Source organism: Bos javanicus, chromosome 6 (genome assembly GCF_032452875.1).
Source record: "Bos javanicus breed banteng chromosome 6, ARS-OSU_banteng_1.0, whole genome shotgun sequence".
NCBI lineage: Eukaryota > Metazoa > Chordata > Mammalia > Artiodactyla > Bovidae > Bos > Bos javanicus.
The window spans coordinates 21,366,483-21,381,510 of record NC_083873.1 but is presented as its reverse complement, the minus strand read 5'-3'; positions in this window follow the sequence as shown (position 1 = coordinate 21,381,510).

Sequence of the window (15,028 nt, the reverse complement as noted above, 5' to 3'; positions counted from 1 at the left end):
TTTCTGTGTGTTGATTTTATATCCTGCAACTTTACTATAATCATTGATTAGTTCTAGTAATTTTCTGGTGGAGTCTTTAGGGTTTTCTATGTAGAGGATCATGTCATCTGCAAACATGTTATTAAAATGCATAAGCCTCAAAACTCTTTAATAGTAATCATAAAACAATAGGATTCTAAAATATCTAGAGAGAAAGTCTAGCTATTTTGGAAACAGTGGTCACATAGTAGCATATACTCAGTGAGTCTAGGGATTCAGATTCAAAGATGTGGTCCTGAGAGTGAGGTTTGCTACACAAACCAGGGAGTGGCATTTCTGCAAAAATGAATAAATAGATAGACTGATACTTATTTTCAGAAATACTTAGATCTTTAATATAGTAAATCTACAGATCAAAGGGTTTTACTTTTTCCTTTTACATAAGTACTCTATTATTTACCTGTTTAACCCACTGAAAAAGCTATTCCCCATCTTTTTAACAAGCCATGAGATTATATTATTCCTGTTATTCTTCACACTAAGTTAGAGACTTTTTTCTTCCAAATGAACCCTAGATATTTTTGCTCACTTCCAAGCTAGAGTTGTAAGTAGAAAAAGTATAGACTCTGGACTCACAGACTTAACCACTTTTCCTTATTTAATCTAGAGCTATATCTCTAATAGCTTCTCTTGGTTTACCTAAAAAGGTAAACAAAGGTGTTGTTAGAATGATTAAAGAACATACACGAAAGTCTCTGGCCTTTGGTGTTTGTTTTTCTTAAATTTTATCTTTGTTTCAATTAGTTTTAATTCTTTAAATATTTGTATTTTTCCATTAAATCCTATTTCAGTTCAATATGCTATATGGTTGATCATATTTTTGGCCCCAAGCATTCAGTGTGAACTCCTGTCTTTAAACATGTTACTTTTCAGCTTTTTTTATTTTTCATTTTTTTCATTTATTTTATTTTATTTTTTAACTTTACAATATTGTATTGGTTTTGTCGTATATCAAAATGAATCTGCCACAGCTATACACGTGTTCCCCATCCTGAACCCTAGGGATGGTATGGGGAGGGAGGAGGGAGGAAGGTTCAGCTTCTTTTTTTTTTTTAATTTTATTTTTAAACTTTACATAATTGTATTAGTTTTGCCAAATATCAAAATGAATCTGCCACAGGTATACATGTGTTCCCCATCCTGAACCCTAGGGATGGTATGGGGAGGGAGGAGGGAGGAGGGTTCAGCTTCTTTTTTTAAAGCAGTGAAATATTCCTGCTCTGAACATTCAGCTCAGCCCTGTGACTTTCTTTGGCCTATAGGAATGAGATAAAAATGAAAGTATGCCTTAAAAAGTCTTGCATTTCTTTTTTGTTTGTTTTTCACTTGTTCTATGATTATGCTAAGTCGCTTCAGTCATGTCCGAGTCTCTGCAACCCCATGGATGTAACCCACCAAGTTCCTCTGTCTGTGGAATCTCCCAGGCAAGAATACTGGAGTGGGTTGCCATTTCCTTCTCCAGGGGATCTTCCTGACCCAGGGATCAAACTCAGGTCTCTTATGTCTCCTGCATTGGCAGGTGGGTTCTTTATCACTAGAGCCACCTGGGAAGTGTACTGTATGATTAAGACTGTCTGATTTAGTTTAAAAATGTATAAGAATGTATTTATACTAATTATGGGACATATTTATACTACTTTAATTCATTGTTTTTCTAAAATTCAAATTTAACTGACAGCGTATATTTTGTTTGGCAATCTTACTTAACGTGTCTCTAACATTTCTGTAAGTACTAGAAAGATGAAAAACTGGTTAAGTACACCTGCTCCAGCTGAAGTACAGCATGAAATAGAGATGCCAAAACAAACAACCACAAAACCTCCTGTTATTCAATTACATACAGATAGATAACATAACTGTGTACTAAGAAAACCAAAGATAATCTAAAACTATTAGAATAAATAAATGATCTTAGCAAAATTTCTAAGCAAAATTAAATATATAAAAATTAAATATATTTCTACATATTAAAAGTAAACAGAAAATAAAAATCTTAAATATGGTACCATTTGAAATAAAATAAAAAAAAATACTAATTACATTGGAATGTATCTGATACAGGCCTTCTCTGGTGGCTCAGCAATAAAGAATCTGCCTGCAATGCAGGAGACCTAAGAGATGCTGATTCTATCCCTGGGTTGGTAAGATCCCCTGAAGGAGGGAATGACAACCCACTCTAGAGTTCTTTCCTAGAAAATCCCATAGACAGAGGCAGGGGACAGAGGCAGGACTGTAACCTAGCAGGCTACAGTCCATATGGTTGCAAAGAGTCAGATACGACTGAAGGGACTGAATACACATATCTAATAAAATATGCATAACTCTATATGGAAAAACAAACATTTCTGAGAGTTTTAAAAAGATAAACTGAGATATATACCATGTTTTGCATTAGAATATTTCATATGTTAAAAATGTCAGGTCTTCCCAAATTAACCTTTAGATGCAACATTATCTTAACAAAAATCCCAGAAGTTTTGTTTATCTGTGGAAGTGGCAAATTGGTTCTAAAATTGATTTAGAAAATATAACGGTCTAAGAACAGCAAAGGCAATCTTGAAGAAAATGTTAAAGGACCTGCAATACCAGATGAAAAGACTTGATATTTAGCTCTGTGATTAAGGATATGAAAACTGATCAATGGACAAAACAGTCCAAAGAGAGTCCATGTAAATAAAATCACCTTACATACAGGAAAGACCATATCGCAATGCAGTGGGGAAAACCTGGTTTTACTAATAAATGAAGTTGGGCCAACAGATGTTTATTTAGGGAAAAATATATTTTTACTGCTATGTTACATCTTATCACAAAGATGAAATCATTATGAATTATTAATATAAATGTGAAAATTAAAACAATAAATATTTTTAAAAAATAAAGTCTTATGATCCTGGAGTAAAAAAATGTCTTAAGACACAAATAGAACATTTAAAAGAAAAAATAACAAATTGAACTATAGTTACATTTAAAACTTCTTTTCATCAAAGAAATCATTAACAAGTGAAAAGGCAAGCCACAGATTAGGGAAATGATATTACAAATACATAGTACATACATGACAAAATACATAATATATTTATATATTTATCTACATTATGATTATATATTATGTATTATATTTCATCAGATACATATTTGGTACACTGTATATTGATACATTATATATCACATATTACATATTATATTATGTATATATCTGACTAAATCCTTATATACAGATATAATGACAAATAAAATTATATTAGTTTTGATATTTGTATAGGAGTCAATATTTACATCATGAAATGATTACACAAGTCTAATCAACTATAATTACCTCACTGTACATTACCAGGAAAAAACAATTCTTTTTTAATGAAAAGGAATATGCATGACTTTTATTTCTTGAAATAAGATTTTTTTTAATCAAATTAATCACTTGATCCTCACTTCCAATAATGACCTGGAATATAATTTAAACCATCTTTCTCATTACGGACAATTAGAAGACATTTTTAAGATGTATTTTCTTCTTAAAAGATGAGACATTATATAGGTGACATGATATTCAACAACTATCAAGCCAAGACTCAAGACTCATGGGACCCTAATCAAGGTGAGCACTTGGACTATTTTGGTTAAAATTCAGTCTGGTGTCCCATGAAATACAAAGGTCTTGATGAACAGGCTTGCTTTGTGCTAGGAGCCTGAAGCAACTTCGGACAGCAACTCTGAGTAGACTTGTATGCAGAGTTCATCATGAGAAATGCCGGGCTGGATGAAGCACAGACTGGAATCAAGATTGCTGGGGGAAATATCAGTAACCTCAGATATGCAGATAATACCACCCAAATGGCAGAAAGCAAAGAAGAACTAAAAAGCCATATGATGAAGGTGAAAGAGAATGAAAAAGCTGTCTTAAAACTCAACATTCAAAAAACCAAAATCATGGCATTCAGTCCCATCACTTCATGGCAAATGGATGGGGAAACAGTGACAGATTTTATTTTCTTGGGCTCCAAAATCATTGCAGATGGTAACTACAACCATGAAATTGAAAGACACTTGCTCTTTGGAAGAAAAGCTATGACAAATCTAGACAGTGTATTCAAAAGCAGACATTACTTTGCCAACAAAGGTTCATGCAGTCAAAGCTATGGTTTTTTCAGTAGTCATGTGCAGACATGAGAGCTGGACAATAAAAAGTCTGAGTGCTGAATAATTGATGCCTTTGAACTATGGTGCTGGAGGAAACTCTTGCGAGTCCCTTGGACAGCAAGGAGATCAAACTGGTCAATCCTAAATGTAATCAACCCTGAATATTCACTCGAAGGACTAATGCTGAAGCTGAAGTTCCAGTACTTTGGCCACCTGTTGCGAAGAGCCAACTCACTAGAAAGACCCTGACGCTGGGAAAGATTGAAGGCAGGGTGAGAAGGGGACAACAGAGGACGAGATAATTAGATGGCATCACCGACTCAACGGACAAGAGTTTGAGCAAACTCTGGGAGATGGTGATGGACAGGGAAGCCTGGTGTGCTGTAGTCCATAGGGTCGCAAAGAATAGGACATGACTGAGCAACTGAATAGCAACAATGTAGTGACTCTGTGGACTTCCATCTCCCAGCTCCTCCTGCTGCTCAGTCTCTCTGTCACCCAACTCTTTGCAATCCTATGGGCTGTAACCCACCAGGCTCTTCTGTCCATAGAATTCTCCAGATAATAATACTGAAGTGGGTAGCTATGCCCTCCTCCAGAGGATCTTCCTGACCCAGGGATCAAACCTTCATCTCTTATATCTCCTGAATTGGCAGGCAGGTTCCTTACCAGTAGCACCACCTGGGAAGCCCCTAGCTGGGGCTTGTTATTCAGTTCAGTTCAGTTCAGTTGCTCAGTCATATCTGACTCTGTGACCCCAGGGGCTGCAGCATGCCAGGTTTCATTGTCCATCACCAACTCCCGAAGCTTGCTCAAATTCATGTCCATCAAGTTGGTGATGTCATCCAGCCATCTCATCCTCTGTCGACCCCTTCTCCTCCTGTCTTCAACCTTTCCCCACATCAGGGTCTTTTCCAATGAGTCAGTTCTTTGTATCAGGTGGCCAAATTATTGGACTTTCAGCTTCAGCATCAGTCTTCCCCCCAGTGAATATTCAGGACTGATTTCCTTTAGGATGGGCTAGTTTGATCTCTTTGCAGTCTAAGGGACTCTCAAGAGTCTTCTCCAACACCAGTTCAAACGCATCAGTTCTTTGGCTCTCAGCTTTCTTTATAGAAAACCCTCAAATCCATACATGATTACTGGAAAAACCATATCTTTGACTAGATGGACCTTTGCTGGCAAAGTAATGCCTCTACTTTTTAATATGCTGTCTAGGTTTGTCATAGCTTTTCTTCCAAGGAGTGATAGTCTTTTAATTTCATGGCTGCAATCACCATCTGCAGTGATTTTGGAGACCCCAAAAATAAAGTCTCTCACTGTTTCCATTGTTTCCCCATCTATTTGAAGGACTAGTCCCTAAGATAAGGTAAGAAAACTTAACTAAGCTTTACTTAATTCCTCATAAAGAGCTAACAACCAAATAGCCATGAACTCATGTCTTCACATTATGGTGACTTTTAATGGATTAAAAGTTTTCCAGACTGAACTTCAGGCATCCATGTCTTACCTTGGGTTTTGCTAATTTATTCAACTAAGCAAGTGTATAGAGTATTTGTCTCAGCAAAGCCTTCAAAAAGTATTGAAATAATTAAGATATAAACCAGTAGTCACTGAGAAGCAGATTCTAACAGGAGATATATGATAGAACTTGCACACAGTTACTACAGTATAGAGTATTATTATGTGTCCTGTGACTTGCAGAAAGAGTCCCAAGGAACGTGAAGCAATCAGTGCCCTGTTAAAGGAAAAGCCGGTAACTGAGTCGAATGCCCAGAATGGAGTTGGATTTCAGAAGGTGAAAATAAATTATTATTATAGCTAAGATCGCATTGTTTTAACATGTGCCATCCACTAATTTAAGCCCCTTACATGTGTCGAATTATTTAATTCAGTGAATATTCAGGACTTTATTAACATGATAGATTTTAGTATTGTACCCAACTTATAGATGAGAAAAACAAGGCACAAAACAGTTCTTCTACCTTTCAGAGAAGAAGTAAATATAAGCTTCTCATAGGATGAAGAAAATATATGACGAGAAGGTTGTGGAATAGATACCTATGCCAAGTGAATTGTGATTCAGTTATTTATATTTATTAACAATATAGGAAACCACAAATGCAAAATGTTTTCCAAGATGAAGTTACACTTTTGGAAAATTTCATAAAATGCATTTTTCTGTTTGGTAAATATTTAATACTAATTAAATAAATCATCATAAAGTGTTCACTTGTTGTTTTTAAGTATTACTTTCTAATTAATGATATAGGAATAGTAAGCCTATCAAGAGGGGTTAAAAAATTTGGGCTCTGCAAAAATGGGAGAAGATAAGTGGTTAGCCACATATTAGAGTAGATCCATTTTAACGGCTGAGACTTAAGACATTAAAAGAATGGTGGATTCCTTGTATTTATCATTCTAAAAAGTTGCAAAATTATCACTGTTTTGAAATCAATAGGCTCCATCTCCCCATTTCTTACTAGCAAAGAAAACTCCTAACAAGGTCAGGCATTTTGTCCTGTGTCACACACCAGGATAGTTATTGTCCTGAAATAAATGTAAGATTCTTTACTCCCTGAAGCCAGTTCATGAGTGAGATGGTGTTAATCCCCAGGGATTCAGTCTTTTGCAAATCAGATGAGTATGAAATACCCACCGATTTCAGAACCAGCTCCACAGCTGGAGTGCCATCACGCCTCATAAAATATGATGAGAAACCTAGAAGGACCTCACCCACGGAGATGACTATTACACTGGCATTTACGAAGCAATGGGTTATTTTCTCTTGTGTGGACTTGTCTCATTTTCATTTCTGTTGTTGACACCTTGTCTTACTGCATGAGAAAATAAGTGAATGGCAATCACATGAAAGTGAAAAGTGAAAGTGAAAGTTTCTGAGTCCTGTTGGACTCTTTGCAACCCCACAGACTATACAGTCTATGGAATTCTCCAGACCAGAATGCTGGAGTGGGTATAGCCTTTTTCTTCTTCTCTGATAGCTCAGTTGGTAAAGTATCCGCCTGCAATGCCGGAGACCTCTGTTTGATTCCTGGGTTGGGAAGATCTGCTGGAGAAGGGAAAGGATATACCCACTCCAGTATTCTGGCCACATGTTAAATGTATATTTGTATTACCATATTATAGAGGATTCCCATTCAAGGGGTATAAACATAACACCACAATGTCATGTACCCATAGCATCTATTATGTGTTAATGTGTATGGCCAGTCAGTTATCAGCATTCCCCACGTATTAAAAATATGTAAGAACTTATTCACTTTGCACTTCTCTCTGAATTCATGGAGTTAGACCCTCCCAATACTAATCAGTTTATTCTGAAATGAGAAGACCTGTGGCTCACATGAGGGGATATCCAGTAGGAAGTCACATGATGACACAAACAGAATCCTTAAAAAGAAGAGATAAATTTCTGTGAACGCTAAGCTGCAGTGACAGAGGAAGAAAATATATGATGAGAAGGTTGTGGTATAGATACCTATATTCAGTCAAGCTCATACAAATGGACAATAAACAAAGCAAAGCATAGAAGCTGGTTATGAATCGAACATAATAAGAACTAACATTTATCAAACACCTGGTGTGTGGCAGGTACATCACATCTATTATCTTTGAACTGTACAATAACCCTACACCAGACACAGTTGTGTTTTCAGTGGACAGATGTGGAAAATGGGCTTCTTCAAATAAGGTGATTGTGTGCAGAAACTCACAATTGCAGGGGTGGTTTCAGAATTTCATATGGACAGGTATTATAAGTGTCAAGACATTTGAGTGACAAGGTTTGAAACTGCATTTTATATCATTCTCTGGATTATACTAAAAAATGCAGGAAAGGGCACACAAAACCACCTGAAGGGTGAAGCTAAAGCCACCAGTGTCTTCCTGAGGTTGCCGACACCACTTATGAGAGTGATACTAGGACCCGCACCCCGGCCTGACTGCTTTACTATCTTTGCTGTTCACTGTGTGATGCTGTCTCCTAAACTGCCAGATTCAACATCATAAGAAAGTTGAACTTTGGGTAATTTCTTAAGAGGAAAACTGAGTTATGAAAACCTCTCTCCTGAGACTCCCCTTGTGGTGAAGTGGTTAGGACTTCACCTTCCAACACAGGGGATGTGGGTTTGATCCCTGGTCAGGGAGATAACATCCCACATGCCTCGTGGCCAAAATAACCCTCATAAAACAGATACAATATTGTAACAAATTCAATAGACATTAAAAATGGTCCACAACAATGATAATCTTTAAATGTTTAATATTTAATATTTTTAATTTTTTGAAAATTATTTTTAATTTAATCTTTTAAATTATTTAAAATAAAAGTTTAAGATATACAAAAAGTATCTTCATAACTCAGATTAACCACAATGGTGTGATCACTCACCTAGAGCCAGACATCCTGGAATGTGAAGTCAATGGGCCTTAGAAAGCATCGCTATGAACACAGCTAGTGGAGGTAATGGAATTCCAGTTGAGCTATTTCAAACCCTAAAAGATAAAAATGCTGTTAAAGTGCTGCAGTCAATATGCCAGCAAATTTAGAAAACTCAGCAATGGCCGCAGGACTGGAAAAGGTCAGTTTTCATTCCAATCTCAAAGAAGGGCAATGCCAAAGAATGTTCAAACTACCACAGAATTGCACTCATCTCACATGCTAGCAAAGTAATGCTCAAAATTCTCCAAGTCAGGCTTCAACAGTACATTAACCGTGAACTTCCAGATGCTCCAGCTGGATTTAAAAAAGGCAGAGGAACCAGAGATCAAATTGCCGACATCTGTTGGACCATCGAAAAAGCAAGAGAATTCCAGAAAAACATCTACTTCTTCTTTATTGACTACGCCAAAGCCTTTGACTGTGTTGATCATGACAAACTGGAAAATTCTTAAAGAAATAGAAATACCAGACCACCTTATCTGCCTCCTGAGAAATCTGTATGCAGGTCAGGAAGCAACAGTTAGAACTGGACATGGAACAGACTGATTCTAAATTGTGAAAGGGGTATGTTGAGGCTGTATATTGTCATCCTGCTTATTTAACTTATATGCAGAGTGAAAGTGAAAGTGAAGTCGCTCAGTCGTGTCCGACTCTTTGCGACCCCATGGACTGTAGCCTATCAGGCTCCTCCGTCCATGGGATTTTCCAGGCAAGAGTGCTGGAGTGGATTGCCATTTCCTTCTCCAGGGGATCTTCCTGACCCAGGAATCGAACCCGGGTCTCCCGCATTGCAGGCAGACGCTTTACCGTCTGTGCCACCAGGGAAGCCATCATGCAAAATGCCAGACTGGATGAAGTACAAGCTGGAATCAAGATTGCCAGGAGAAATATCAATAACCTCAGGTACACAGATGACACCACCCTTTTGGCACAAAGTGAAGAGAAACTAAAGAGCCTCTTGATGAAAGTGAAAGAGGAGAGTGAAAAAGTTGGCTTAAAACTCAGCATTCCGAAAACGAAGATCATGACATCCAGTTCCATCACTTCATGGCAAATAGATGGGGAAACAATGGAAACAGTGACAGACTTTGTTTTCTTGGGTTCAAAATCACTGCAGATGGTAACTGCAGCCATGAAATTAAAAGACACTTGCTCCTTGGGAGAAAAGCTATGACCAACCTAGACAGCTTATTAAAAAGCAAAGACATTACTTTGCCAACAAAGGTCCATCAAGTCAAAGCTATAGTTTTTCCAGTAGTCATGTATAGATGTAAGAGTTGGATCATAATGAAAACTGAGCGCTGAAGAATTGATGCTTTTGAATTGTGGTGTTGGAGAAGATTCTTGAGAGTCCCTTGAACAGCAAGGAGATCCAACCAGTCCATCCTAAAGGAAATAAGTCCTGAATATTTATTGGAAGAACTGATGCTGAAGCTGAAAGTGCAATAATTTGGCCACCTGATGCAAAGAACTGACTCATTGGAAAAGACCCTGATGCTGGGAAATATTGAAGGCAGGAGGAGAAGGGGACGACAGAGGATGAGATGGTTGAACGGCATCACTGACTCAATGGACATGAGTTCGAGCAAGCTTTGGGAGTTGGTAATGGACAGGGAAGTGTGGCGTGCTGCAGTCCATGGGGTTGCAAAGAGTCGGACATGACTGACTGAAGTAAACTGAACTGAATCCTAAAATACAAACCAAAACTTCTCTACTAAAAAAGGAAGATGCCTATTAAATGGTTTCATTACTCTGAAAATTATCTGTTGCTCTCTGAAGTTGGAGGTTTCATCCATCTGTACCTGCCCAGAGTCTCCTAGACCTGCTCATGGCTTGAGCCCCTGGACACACTGAGCCTCATTACTCCAAGAAGCACACACTCAGTACAACTCTTCCAGCATCTGCTGTGGATCCAGTCCAAGCTTCCCACGGGTCTCATATGCTGATTCTCATGGCTATACGTCCAAGATCTCTTTCATTAGCAGACTGACAATAACAAGATCTGCCTTACGCTCCACATCAGCAGATATGTGATGAGCACATAAACCACGAAAAGGGAAAAAAATGTTCTCATGTGCCACAGTGGTACATGTGGGACATCCCCATGTCAAACTCCATTGCCAAATAAAATACAGAATGCCTAGTTAAATTTTAATTTCACACAAGCAATGAATAATTTTAATATGAGTATAAATATATCAGTATTAGTATAAATATTATTCTATGTAATTTATGTCCATGAGATATTTTATATACACTTATCCAAGCTTCAAATTTAAATGGACATCCAGCATCTGATTTGCTAAATTTGGCAACTCTACCTATGAGTAGTCAGGCATAAGTGGTCTCTGACCTCAAGGGGCCTAGTCTTGGGGAGTCAGACATGCAAACCTCAATTTAAAAGAAAAGTAATAGATTCTCATTAAAGATGTTATGAAGTGCTTTGGGATCTCAGGCACAGAAATGCCTAATTTTGAATGGGGGGAATAAAGACACAGCGATGGCTTTTTATTTTACAGCTGAAATGAAATCAGTAGCTAGTTGGCCGTGTGCAAGGCATGAGGTGCTAGGGAAATAGGGCATAAATACAGGCAAAAGTAGTAAACTATATAAAATAAAAATGTCAGAAATATCATAAGGGAATCCATGACTAATTACTAAATAGTTTGTGAGTAGTGTTATGTCAGAGGGCCTCACTTGTTGCTTCTTACACTGCTCATTGGACATAGATCTGATTTCTATAATCAGAGGAGAATTTCTCACAGACTTGGATAGAAAATCAAGTGCGTTCTTGCTCCCAATGCATTTTACACATACTCTTATTACTTACTCTTCAAATCTCTCATTAACATTTCTGTGTTGTCTTTTAGGCTATGCATTCCTCACAGGCAAGGTCTTTTCTTTTCATTCTTTTTATTTTCTAAGCTCCCAATTAACATGTGTTACAGTGTAGGTACTCAGCAAATACTGAACTGACTTTGTTTGCAGGAAATGCCCCTTCAGGGGAAATAAACTTAAAGTGCTGAAAAGTGAAGTGGTACCTGTGCACATAACCTGTGTGTATAGTTTTTGTTTAACATGCAGGATTACCCTAACCCTAACCAGCAGTATACCACAGAGGCCTACAGCTACAAAGCCATTATTTAATTTTAGTCACAATGACAATAATGAGGAATCAAGAAAACTTGGATAATAGGAACAGAATTCACAAACCAAAATTTTTATAGCATAGAAGATTGTTCACTTGTGGTTACACATTTCTTCATAAAATAAGCTTTCATCATTTTAATTCCTTCCGTTTCAAGTTTTGTATCTCCAATCATTTAATCTCATGCATGTTACCTAAAGTACTGACTAAATGACCATACCTCCATCTTGATATTTTGAATTCTTTTTTTGTTCTTTCTACATTATTCTACTTTTTTCCAACACAAAATGAAATATTATATATGCATACTCACAGAAATATACGCAAATATAAATCCCTGGTGGCTCAGTGGTAAAGAATCTGCCTGCCAGTGAAGAAGATGTAGGTTCAATCTCTGGGTCAGGAAGATCCCCTGGAGAAGGAAATGGCAACCCACTCCAATATTCTTGCCTGGGAAATCCCATGGACAAAGGAGCTTGGTGGCTTAGAGTCCATGGGGTCTCATGATAATTGGACATGAATTAGCAACTAAACGACAACAGCATGTATATGTAAAGCCTGAAAGAAGAGCCCCATAAAAGCTAGGAAAGCTAATTAATATTAATTGATTATAGTTATTTGAGGAGAAACAGATTTCTTGTGCTCTTCTCTTTTATACATTCCAATTTTCAGCAACTTCACTCTATTGGTCATTCTTAGCTATAATTACCTACATTATTACCACTTATTTTTCCATTATCCTTATTAAAGCAAAAAAATGTGTGTGTGTGTGTGTGTGTGTATTAGAGAGGGACATGTATAAATATATAGCATGGGATATTATATTTTAAATGTGTATTTTGTATGTAGGTACAAATATAAAATGCATAAAGTGTATATATATGATGTAACATGGATGATTTTTTAAAAAGTGTTCTGTGTATGCACATAATTTTGCTTGAAAATGAAGTTTGATCTTAAGGTGTAGATTCATCCATGTTTCATAGAATACTAGGTACTCTGTGGGTGCTTAATAGATGGTAAATAATAGTAGTCTGCCTTTATCAGTTTATTCTCTATCTGCAATTAAGTGATGGGGTGCCAAATTATGTATCAAGAAGTTTTTACTAGGTTATATTTTTTCTAGGCAGCAGGTGCAGGATTTACAACATGTTATGCATTATAGATCTTCCTCAGAACAACTTACTATTTGGTTTAAATAGATAAAATTCTGACCTAGATTCTGCAGTGAGATTGTCATGGCTAAAAGCAGCAGTCAGCCTGTCTGCCTTTGCTTTCTTTCTCTCTTTCTCTACTTCAATATCATTACTTCTTGTGAAATAAATAAGGCTTTTGCATTTCTGAGTAAATTATTCTTGCCCTTAAAACTGGCAAAAATTCACTACACCAATTTTAAGTTTTGGTATCAGCAACTCTTTGGTGAGTTTATTTTCTATTTGTATTTGAGGTGTATTTTGCTGAGTGTTTTTAAAATTTTGGACTCAAATATACATTATATTTTAATTGTCACAAATAAAAGACATACCATTTCTAAAGCAGAGTGACAAAAGGAGAGGAATTATTTTGTTTGAAAGACAGATGGCTGGAAAATGAGGCACTGATCAAATTAATCATAGAATATTTTTTTTTTTATACCCATGGCTTCATAGCATCACTGACTCCATGGATGTGAGTCTCAGTGGACTCCGGGAGTTGGTGATGGACAGGGAGGCCTGGCGTGCTACGATTCATGGGGTCACAAAGAGTTGGACACGACTGAGCGACTGATCTGATCTGATCTGATAGAGCTTATTACAGCAAAAGGATGCAGATTGAAATCAACAAAGGGAAAAAGCACATAGGGCAAAGTCCAGGAGACACCAAATGCAAGCTTCCAGGTGTCGCCTCCCAGCAGAGCAATGGGGACATGCTGGATTCTCCCGGTAGCGGTGTGTGAGAACACATACAAAGTACTGCCAGCCAAGGGAGCTCACCCAAACCTTGGTGTCCAGGTTTGTATTGAGGGATCTATCATGTAGTCATGCTGTGCTGTGGCTGACTCCAGCAACCCAGACTGTAGCCCCCAGAGGAAAACAGGCATCCACCACAAACCCCATTGTTAACATAAACTGCTGCTGCTGCTGCTGCTAAGTCACTTCAGTCGTGTCCAACTCTGTGAGATCCCAGAGATGGCAGCCCACCAGGCTTCCCCGCCCCCGGGATTCTCCAGGCAAGAACACTGGAGTGGGTTGCCATTTCCTTCTCCAATGCATGAAGGTGAAAAGTGAAAGTGAAGTTGCTCAGTCGTGTCCAACTCTAGCGACCCCATGGACTGCAGTCCACCAGGCTCCTCTGTCCATGGGATTTTCCAGGCAAGAGTACTGGAGTGGGGTGCCATTGCCTTCTCCAAATCATAAAATCTTAGACTGTATCCTAGATACATCTAGTCTAACTGTTCATCTAAAGAAGTCCTCTTGAGGGAGAACAAGATTGCAGAGGAGTAGGTGAATGTGGCGTACATCTCTCTCCACGGATACATCAGGAATACACCTTCAGACGCAGAAGTGCATGCAGAACACCAGCTGGGAACGGACAGGAGTACCTGACCAGAGGAAAAGAATATATGCTGCTGCTAAGTCTCTTCAGTCGTGTCTGACTCTGTGTGACCCCATAGACGGCAGCCCACCAGGCTCCACCATCCCTGGGATTCTCCAGGCAAGAACACTGGAGTGGGTTGCCATTTCCTTCTCCAATGAATGAAAGTGAAAAGTGAAAGTGAAGTTGCTCAGTAAGTGTCCAACTCTTCGTGACCCCATGGACTGCAGCCTACCAGGCTCCTCTGTCCATGGGATTTTCCAGGCAAGAGTACTGGAGTGGGTTGCCATCGCCTTCTCCAAAAGAATATATAGAACTATGTAAAACTCAGTAAGATGAAGGAACTAGGGGGGAAAACAGGAGTGTTAGTAGGAATGGACTTGCCCTCTGTGGGTGGGGGAACTGAAGCAGGGATCCAATCCCCACATCAGGGCAACTGTCTAAGTCAAAGGAGAAACATTTAAGGCTTGGAGTGAAACAGCTGATCTGTGGCAGCCTAAATGGAACAAGAATCAGACAGTCCTTGCCGCAGCCATACATACCCCAGACAGAGACAGGGTCCCCTGGAAGGCACAGTGGCTGGGAGCTGGAGTCTGGGGAGTGTGGAGTGATCCCAAGGCAAGGGCTGCTGTTGATTGTGGAGAGATGGGTCAAGGGGAGGTGAG